The 11,581-nt window shown below is 36.9% G+C and overlaps 1 long non-coding RNA gene across 1 annotated transcript in view; it reads right to left on the minus strand.

Moving 5' to 3' along the window:
* Positions 1-251: 251 nt before the first annotated feature.
* LOC118761689 overlaps positions 252-11,581 on the minus strand; it is a 28,232-nt gene continuing 16,902 nt past the window's right edge. Inside the window, exon 2 of the long non-coding RNA XR_004997566.1 lies at positions 252-375. This is a non-coding gene — a long non-coding RNA (uncharacterized LOC118761689). The remainder of the gene's footprint in view (positions 376-11,581) is intronic.

The raw sequence follows: 11,581 nt of genomic DNA on the forward strand, positions 1-11,581 counted from the left end.
TACTTAAATGAATTTTCCCACAAACTCCAGGTTCTTAAAAGGTCCGCACAATCAATAAACCGAATTTATTAACAGCAAATTCGTTTTCTCAATTTCACGTTTCAGGTAAAAGGCACACACACACGCACACACACACACACACACACACACACTTACATACTTACATAGGGTGTATATATGTATATGTATGCATGTATGTGTGAGTATGTGTGTCTGTATGTATATGAAATGGATTACCTTGGTCACACTTCTTTCCTGACCAACCGATTTGACATCCGCCATTGCAAGCACCTGTCTGTTCATTGCAAGTGAAGTTTTGTGAACAGTGACCACATTTGAATTGGCAGTTGGGACCATATGTGTGATTCTGACAATCTGAAAGAGAAACGAAATAATGATAATAATAATAATAATAATAATAATAATAATAATAATAATAATAATAATAATAATAATAATAATAATTATTATTATAATAATAATGATAATAAGAAAATTCTAACTGCCCCCCCCACCTGCAAGGTCATGTGCTGTTTATCTTGATATGAGATCACCATGCCGCGCTCACATGGTTGTGATGCATGTGCCTAGTGTAGCCTAATCAGACGGGTAGTCATGATGGGTATACTGGACTTCGTATATTTTACCCCAGAGTCACTTTGATGGCATGCACTGCTCTCTCACTCATATAATAATAATAATAATAATAATAATAATAATAATAATAATAATAATAATAATAATGATGATAATAATAATGATAATAATAATAATAATAATAATAATAATAATAATAATAATAATAATAATGTTTGCCTGAGTTTGCCTCTTACAAAAGTTGCTTTGTCACACATATCAAGGCCAAAATCCACCCGGATGTCATTGCTGAAATATTTAACAGTTGTTAACAGCTCTACTAACTTTTTTTCATTTCTAACAAACAGCTTCAGATCGTCCATATAATATACTTTTTGATACCACACATGGTGTTACTCAGTTCGCTGAGAGTGAGATCAGTGTTATGCAAAAAAGTAATGGGGAGAGGGAGTCACCTTGAAAGATGCCTCGTTTGATGTTGTGTTGTTAGATTGGCTCATCCCATTACTATAGCGTATAACGATACGTGTATTCCACTTGGCCGTGCTACTTTGTAAGAATTACTATAAATACCCGGGGACAAAGGAAGGAGATGGTATACAACATGCCACTATGAAGGAAAAAATAAGAAAGGAGTATTACAGGAGAATAAGACTCATACTAAAAACTGAACTCAACTCCAAAAATCGCATCGAAGCCATTAACACCCTGGCATTTCCAGTAGTCAAATATAGTTTTAACATCATTAACTGGAATCTTACATAACTCCAACACCTGGACAGGAAGACAAGAAAACTACTAACATCTAAAGACATGCAGCACCCAAAAGCAGATGTTGATCATCTGTACCTACCTAGACGTAATGGGGGAATAGGAAGGATGCACGTAGAACTGTACTATAGGACCTCCACAATAGCAATGAACAAGTACTTATCTAGTACAGAGGATTGGATGCTGCGGTTTGCGTGCAAATACGAAAGCAGCAAAAAATCACTTTCTAAAGCTTGCAAATTCTCAAGGGAACTCGGCATTAATTCTGAATTAGATGAAGAACTTGAAACCACTGCCACCACACAAGCAGAACGGATCAAACAGACTGCAAAAAAAAAACAAACAAACAAAAAACCCGGCTGAAACAAACTGAGGAGCGGTGGAGCCAGAAGCCAAAAGGCAATTTTATTTTAATTCTCTCGCAGGAAGGATTAGTTTGGCGAGTCGTGTCCTGTCTTGCCTTCGAAACACGCTGGAGCCGAACTAGTGACAGCTGATGATAGGGGATTTTTCCTTGTGTAGTATGTCCTGTACTCTGTTTTTTCTGTTGTAAAAAAATGGTTTTTCCGTTTTCGTTTCTCGTTGAGTTCTACGTCTCTGTTTTTCTGTTGTAAAAAAATGGTTTTTCCGTTTTCGTTTTTCGTTTCTCATTGAGTTCTACGTCTAGTTGTGGTGTCCTGTACTCACGTGTATATATATTTATATATGCATGTATACATACATGTAGATGTAGGTACGTACATATATGTTTTGTATGTATGCATATATTTTTTTATTTATACACTATTGTTTGACAGCGCCCTCGCGTCGGGTTCGATTCGATTCGTTCGCTTCGTTCCGTTTCTTATTCTCCCAGTATTGTTTTATATATATATATATATATTATATAATATTATATATTATATATTATGTCTGGGGAGAGTCCTTCTCTTTTAGTGCCTTATAATTTAACACACTCACCGGTAAAATTTCCACTTATTTCTTATTTTTATTGTCCTAAATTTTTCGTTGCGTCTTGCAACCTTTTCAATAGTCTTAACTCTCTCTTTTTTAAGTATGGAAATTGTGTGCCCTCCTGTTTATAGGTTGGAGTATGTTGCCCCACATTCCCATTGAGTGTGCATTGAGGAGTTTTTCCACTCTTTCATGTTCTTGTGGTGTAACTTCTCTCATGCTACTCATGTGTTGTTGCATGGTCTGGACATAGTTCTGTGGGCTGTCCATTGACAGTCTGCCAGACTTGTCCGTAGGCAGGCACGACTATTGAAAAGTTTGCAAGACGCAACGAACATTTTAGGAAAATAAAAATAAGAAATAAGTGGAAATTTGACCGGTGAGTGTGTTTTACATTATAAGGCACAAAAAGAAAATGACTCTCCCTAGACACAATAGTACTATATATATATATATATATATATATATATATATATATATATATATATATATATATATATATATATATATATATATATATATATATATATATATATATGATACAGACACCAACAAAAACGTATAAACACAGCGAGAAACGAAAACATAAAATCAAACAAGGAAACGGACTTTTTTTAACAACGAAAAATAGAGTACAGGTCAAACAATACAAGGAAAATTCTCCTTCATCAGCTGCCCCTGGTTCGACTCAATGCGTGTTTCGAAGGTATATATATATATATATATATAGTAATCCCTCGCCATATCGCTGTTCACCTATCGCGGTTTATTATTTAAGCGTATGTCCATTCCTCCGTGGTGTTGTTTTACATTAATAATAAAATTAATATATACAAATTATAAAAATCGTAAAAAAAAGTACAGTACTGTTTCTACTTCGCGGATGTTCACATATCGCGGTGTGTTTTGGAACGTAACGTCCGCGATAGCCAAGGGCTACTGTATATGTATATTAAAGACACACATGACTACACACACACACACACACACACACACACACACACACACACACACACATACATACTTGCATAATACACACACGCACACATTCACACGCACGAACACACACATACAGTTTATATTCTATGACTAACTATTTTATCAGAAGTCGACTGGTGATCGCCAAGATTTCGGCACCTCAAGACATCCCCCAACCATCGCCCCCCACTCCCTTCTTTCATTCGGGTCGTATCATATACCAATTCCAGAAGTGTGTGTGTATGTGTGTGTGTGTTCGTGCACGCATACGTATATGTATATGCATATATATAGATATATATGTATACGTATATATGTATATATGTATATATATGTATATGTATGTATGCATGTATGTATGTATGTATGTATGTATGAATATATATACATATATATATATATATATATATACATATATATTTATATACATATGTATAGATAGATAGATAGACATACTTACATCCATACACATATACACACATACATTGGAAGATCAACAAACGGCCTTATTCTTTCCCCATCAAATCATTCATACATCGTATACATACATAAACACCACAGGAATAGAAATACAATATTTGTGTGTGTGTGCGTGTGTGTGTGTGCATATGTTTGGAAAAGAAAAGAAAACTAGCTGACCTTGAGCATCTGATGTCACAAAGCGTACACATGACTGTCTGTCCGACAGACTCAGCCCCACCCACCAAACTTAAGCACACACACACACACACACACACACACACACACACGAATGTTTGTATCTATATGCGAACTGTGTAGAATTATATACACATTACACACAGAAGATGGAGGACTATGATGATAAGTGGTGGTTGCTTTAAAGGGATAAAACCGCCTCTATTTTGGGGGTCTGAAGACATTGGACAATGTTGGCGCTGAGGAAATATTTAAGGAACCAGCAGTCTAGACATTGTTTTTTTTTTTTTGCTTACAGGAACAACGCCGACGCCATCGACAACACTTGATCGATAACAGGAAGAGCGAAAGGCTATTGAGAATGAAATTCATATTAATACACGTGAATGCATTCATATATGTATGTGTACATGTGTGTTTGTACACACACACACACACACACACACACACACACACACACACACACACACACACACACACACACACCACATACACGTACACACACACTCACTCACATATATTGATATACATACACACAGAGACAGATTCCCCTACAAATGGAACCAGTTGTGAATGGGCGAGTATTTGCTTTCACAGATGAAATTGAATTATTTCAAAAACACGAAGAGTTTCCTTGCCAAAAAATAATGCTACAGAAGAATAATGGTAACGATCAAAATTGGCACCATAGACTAATGGTAGCAAAAATAATGGTACTAAAGAATAATGGCAACATAGAATAATTCTATATCCAACATATTTTTCGTAGGGAAAATATTATGCCAATATTTTTTATTATTATTTCATTTAACCCTACTATATATATGTGTGTGTATGCAGGTATATATATATATTTAAAAAAAAAAAAATATATATATATATTCTTTTACTTGTTTCAGTCATTTGAGTGCGGCCGTGCTGGAGCATCACCTTTAGCTGAACAATCGACCCCAGGACTTATTCTTTGTAAGCCTAGTATTTATTCTATCAGTCACTTTCGCCGAACTCCTAAATTACGGGGGCGTAAGCGGACCAACATCAGCTGTCAATCATAGTTGGGGGGGGGTGCAAACACAGACACAAAGACAAACACACACATAAATATATATATAAACGGGCTTCTTTCAGTTTCCCTCAACCAAATCCACTCATATGGCTTTGATCGGCCCGAGGAAAACACTTGCTGCTCAAAGCACCGCGCAGTGGGACTGAACTCGGAACCATGTGGTTGGTAAGCAAGTTTCTTACCATGCAGCCACTCGTGCGCCTTTTTATTATTCTTTTACTTGTTTCAGCCATTTGACTGCAGCCATGCTTTGGTCAGCCCTTGGCTACAGTAGAAGACACTTGCCCAAGGTTTCAAATAGTGGGACTGAACCCAGAACCATGTAGTTGGGAAGCAAGCTTCTTACCACACAGCCACACCTACGCCTGATATATATATATCCACAATGTATTATGTTATTAATGACACCGAGAAGAACTTCCTTTTTCTTCCACTCGCCAAAATGAATAGAGCTTTGATCAGGTGGAATTCATGTCAGCCGATATCCAACGATTATCGGAGGTTTTGACCCTGAACCGTAAAACATCCTCCCGTTGGGGGTCAGCTGAGGTGGCCAAATCACTGCTCATCCTCTTCATCTGGCCTTCAGCTTTACTGCCCTCTCTTGCTCCATATTATATCTATATTATATATATATTATACATGTTATATGTATATTATATATGTTTTATATACATACTTACGTATATACATACATGCACACACACACATACACTACATGTATATATATATATATATATATATATAATATATATATATCTATATATATATATATTATATATATATATATATTAATAAAAGGAATTCCAACCTTGTCTGATTTTCACGTTTTATTTACAATCTTATAATGATATATTATAAGATAATATAATATAATATAATAAAATAAAATAATAGAATGTTAAATGTTCATTCTGATTGAACTAGTACTTTCATGCATTGAATTCTGCAATCTTCAGGTTCATGTAGTAGTGGTGACAGTCATGCTTCACAATTTTTGACTGTCACCACTACTACATGAACCTGAAGATTGCAGAATTTAATGCATGAAAGTACTAGTTCAATCAGAATGAACATTTAACATTCTATTATTTTATTTTATTTTATTTTATTATATTATCTTATATCATTATAAGATTGTAAATAAAACGTGAAAATCAGACAAGGTTGGAATTCCTTTTATTAATATATTCTTCTATACACAATCACACACACCCGTATATATATACTTGTGGGTAGTAAATATATATACATATATATATATATATATATATATATATATATATATATATATATATATATATATATATATATATATATCTAGCAAAAACTGTCCGACGAACGGCAACGGGAAACTCAGAGTAACAGGTTTTGTTGAATTTTCTGCTGCTTTGAATAAAGTATATATATATATATATATATATTATATATATATATATATATAATAAATATTAGGGAATGAATCCAAAATTACAGGGAAAAATCAGATTTAGGGTTAAATCCAATTTTATAGTAAAATATTACATAAATACATACATACATACATACACGCATACATACATACATACATACATATATATATATATATATATATATATATATATATTATATATATATATATATATATATATATATATATATAAACGCCACACAATTTGTGTGTGTGTGTATTTTTGTTGGTGTTACTTCTTTAGCCGCAGGTTCGAGCCCTGGTCAACAAAATTATGTTCAGAAGCGCTCTAGCCATTACTAACCCGTTTTGTATTCATACGTAATGAGTATGTATAAGAGTTTACAGTCTAATAAACCTATTTTGTCAAAAGACTTTAGGATGTGATTTGAGATTTGAGGGAGTTTTTGGCTGCTTCTTATGGCATTTGAAACAACCATCCTCTCGTTGGATTGTAAATAAGACTTTGACGTCATACGAAGCAATGGCACAATACATGAATGTGGGTGTGTGTGTGTTTAAAGGAGGCGAATGAAGTGGGTAGGAAGAGGAAGAGGAAGGAAGTAAGAGAAAGATAAAAGGGTGGGAGGTCGTCTGCGTCAGAGGCGTCTCACAGACGAACGTAGAGATTAACATCGGAGGTGGAGACACCTGTTGTTCAACATTACACACACACACACACACACACACACATGCTCACTGTGTGTTTATGTATATATATCAGTGTGCATATGCGCGCATACACACATGTATGATTAGACACTCATACACATGTATGTGTATGCTCACCAGGCATACACACAAAGGGAAGTGCCGTATCATCTCGCCTTCTTTCGCCAGACACTTCCCACTCCGACAACCGCCTGTTCTTCTCTAAACAACCTCCCTACAATCCATGTCTTTCGGTACAAGAAGAGACACCATTATCATTAAAAGGAGAGGAGGATAAGGAAGGTAAAGAGTGGGATTAGGGGAGATAACTGGTTAACAATTGAGCTTTACAGTATACATATTGATAAGAGGCGAAATCCCTAACCCCACACGTCAGTGTTATTGTTGGGGCTGTAAGGTTATGTGGGGTCATGATAAGGAAGAAAGGGATGTGTGTGTGTGTTATAGACTGACTCTACATACATGAATGCCTCCCCCCTCTCTCTCAGCGCAGGGGTGGCTGTGTGGTAAGAAGCTTGCTTCAAAACCAGATAGTTCCGGGTTCAGTCCCACTGCATAGCACCTTGGGAAAGTGTCTTCTACTATAGCCTTGTGAGTAGATTTGGTTGACAGAAACTGAAAGAAGCCCGTCGTTTATATATGTATATATAACAAGTAGAAAGATATATTTTTCAACGCATAAATACTGATTGAACAGCAAGCATATACAGGATAAAGTCCATTTTAGAGCAGAGAAGATTTGTCAGCGACCAAACCCGAGAGCCTCTGACCGGAAATCAGAGGTGTGTGTGTTCGTTCCTCAGCTGCTGACAAATTCTTCTGCTCTAAACAGGATTTTATCCTAAAAATGCTGTTCTATCAGTATTTACGCGTTGGAAAATATATTTTTCTACTTGTTCTACAATACATTTCAACGCTTCAAAAACAAACTAATGTTTGTTTACATATGACGTAATATATATATATATATATATATATATCTATATATATATATATATATATAATATATATCTATATATATATATATATATATATATAATACATATGTGTGTGTGTGTAAAAAGTAGCACTTCCTTTCTCCAAGCTTAGATTCGAAACCGAATCTAAGGATTCTCGCTGCTCTGAGCCACCACTGACCAAACAGGCACGAATCAAATTTTCTTTGTCCTGTCAAAAAAATGATAAATGGTCTCCTTTTGACCTACGACCTCAGCCATATCAGGTGAAGTTCAAATGGACAGGAGCTGCCCTATTTGGACACAATCTCTTTTGCAGTATGTCTGTCCTTCTAGCTGCCACGGCTGATTATAAATACAGCAGTCAGCAAAGACAGAAAGGACCTGGGACGAAGATAGAGCGCACGAGATAGCCGACCAGTATTTTCTCAGATGAACGACGCACACACAGACACCAAACATATTCAGTTCTACCACATCATATCCACAGATGTACCCTGTTTTTGTTCCTCTCAACTCGTAGCACTTGACAACAAATTAATGTAGTGAAATATTGTGTTTACCAACAGCAAATGCAAGTCCAGTAAATTAATTATTTAAACTATAAATCGATGTCATTCCATTACTTACTTCGAAGGCATCCACGTGCCAATCACCTCTGTTTACCCCCAACACATTCTGATACACCTTTTCTACGACATATGTATGTATTTATTATTTGTGTCTGTGTTTGTCCCTCCACCGTCACTTGACAACCGATGTTGGTATGGTTATGTCCCCATCACTTAGCCATTCGGCAAAAAGAGACAGATAGAATAAATACTAGGCTCACAAAGCATACGTCCTGGGGTCGATCTGTTCGACTAAAGGGGGTGCTCCAGCATGGCTGCAGTCAAATGACTGAAACAAAAGAGTAAAAGAATATATATATATATATATATATATATATATATACATACATACATGGTGGTTGTCTAATCTTTATGCAGAGTTTGACCACCTCCTGTACCTACACTTTAGAACCATCATGGCATCTGATGTGGCTTTTTAAAAGACATCCACATAGATCGCCTATCCGATTTGGACCACCAAGAGCTGCACGGCAGATCAAAACCACTCACGACTGAATGCGTGAACCGAAAGAATAGCTGGAAATTGATCCGAACATTTTTCATCTGATCGATGAAATAAATCAGCATCGTCTTGACACTGGACTTCACTTGACGCTCTTTTTGCGCGGGGGGGGGGGCGTTGTGATACTGAATGCTTTCATTGACTTGATTGCTGCTTTGTTTCCGGGTCGTAGCCATAGCAAAAGCTTTGATTACCAGTGATGACCCTCTAAAAAGGTTCGGATCAATTTCCAGCTATTCTTTCTGTTCAAAAATTCAGTCGTGACTGCCTTTGATCTTCCGTAAACAAGCGAGGAACAAATTTTGCTGCAACTTTTTTCATTCGCAATTCTTCGCTCAAAATTCGTTGGAAGGATCTCCAAGACACACACCAGTCATATCAACAGGTTCGTCAATTATTCGACGACGCTACTTCAAGATCAGTTCATGAATTTTCGTGATGTTTTCATTTGTTCGGGAGGTCGACGGCCGTCCCGAACGAGGCTGGTCGTCATGCAAAAACTGACCATTCCTAAAGGGTGGGAACCACTCGTAAACTTGTGTTTTGCTCGTGGCAGCGTCCTTGTAAACTGTTTGAAGCATGATAATTGTTTCGGCGCACGCGCGTACGCATGTATGTATGTATGTATGTATGTATGTATGTATGTATGTATGTATGTATGTATGTATGTATGTATGTATGTGCTTAAAAGCTGTCTTCGTATTGATGGTGTTCCGCGTTCAGTCGCACTTCACGGCACCTTCTACCAAGTCCTCGGGTAGCTTCAATTCTTGTGAAGGAAATTCGATAGACGGAACCTGTTTAAAAGGTCGGGTGGAATGCCATCCATAATCAAGCGTCTTCAAACTACGCCGATTCTGCTTCCAGAATTACGTCAAGAATTGTCGGCAGAACACTGAGACACTTGCACTCCGTCACTCTGTATTTGTGATGTATTCTACTCTGTTATTGGCATCACTCATAAAGCGTGGCTATGCTGAATACTGGGTCATTGTTTCGATCTCTGGTGCTTGGCTTGAAGGATGAATTAAGCGCGTTAAAGGATGTCCATAAACACTACTAGGTATTACACCCCTTCCTTCAGCCACCAAATATGGTAAACAGAAATTAGGAATTGGTCTTGCTGAACAGTTCACGAATTGAACCTGTGGCCCTATGATCGTAAGCCTTCCATCCCTGACCACTAGGCCTCGTGGCCTTCATGCAGCCGCCCAATGGCTAAACAAAGTAAAAAAGAGGTTCACTAAAGTCAGTCTGTCTTTACTCAGCTGGTTTCTTGGGATTGAACAAATGGTTTCTCCGAAGAATTTTGGAGAAAATCTGAGTTGAAATATTTAAAAACCAACTTTAAAACGAACGGTTTTATATGAGAAGAACAGGAACGGGTTCAGGTGGATGTTTTACGTATCGCTAAATTAGAGGTGCAAGACCAAGTCTGCTGATCGTTTTCGGAATTTGTGTGACTACTGGAATTAAGTGAGGAAGTTGCCCTAAAAGCAATGACATGTTCTGAACCAGAGCTTCCAAGAGAAATCTTGGAATGGTAGAAGTAGAACTTTTTTTTTAGAATGGTGGAGGCTTTGACAATTCAAAAGGTATTTGAGTTTCTCTGTGGTGAAAGAGAAGGAGGGTTTCCACCAGATCTTCACAAATCCTTTTGTGGTTCTCCAGATACCAAAACGATATTCTGGTTGACCCCTCCCACCTCTTATCGTCCCTACTCCGAACACTTGCCAGAGAATGGGTTCTGCTTAAGATCCTCCATGGAATTGGTGATAGTGTGGTGATGGTGGTGATGGTCCTGTTTAACAGGATATGGTCGAAAGAGTTTCAAACCCACCCACAAAAATAAAGAAAACAAGGACAAACATCTCCCCACACATTTTATAAACGAAGAATTTTTGCAGACCTCAAAAAAGCCAAATATCTTTAATTGCCATCTGACCTAGCTTCTTTTTATACTTCGCCTCTTGAGTACCCTTGGTCATTAATTTACTACTTAAATTATGAATATATATATGTACAAACATCATCATCATGATATGAATGACCGCAAAGCTCACTGACCAGTTCACATCTCTGAACAACAAACAATCTTTTTTAAAAAATTTGATATTTCTCCCAAAGCTATTTCGCCTTAAATTTCTTTTTGAGAATGTTGATATTTTTACTTACTGTGGTTCATCGTATTTTGGTACGTGTGTGTGTGTGTGTGTGTGTGTGTGTGTGTGTGTGTGTGTGTGTGCGTGAGAGAGAGAGAGAGAGAGAGAGAGAGAGAGAGAGAGAGAGAGAGAGAGAGAGGGGGTGTAAAAGAGTAAGAGAGGCAGAGAAAATCGCTGTTTATAT

Source organism: Octopus sinensis, unplaced genomic scaffold (assembly GCF_006345805.1).
Source record: "Octopus sinensis unplaced genomic scaffold, ASM634580v1 Contig16450, whole genome shotgun sequence".
NCBI classification, from domain to species: Eukaryota; Metazoa; Mollusca; class Cephalopoda; order Octopoda; family Octopodidae; genus Octopus; species Octopus sinensis.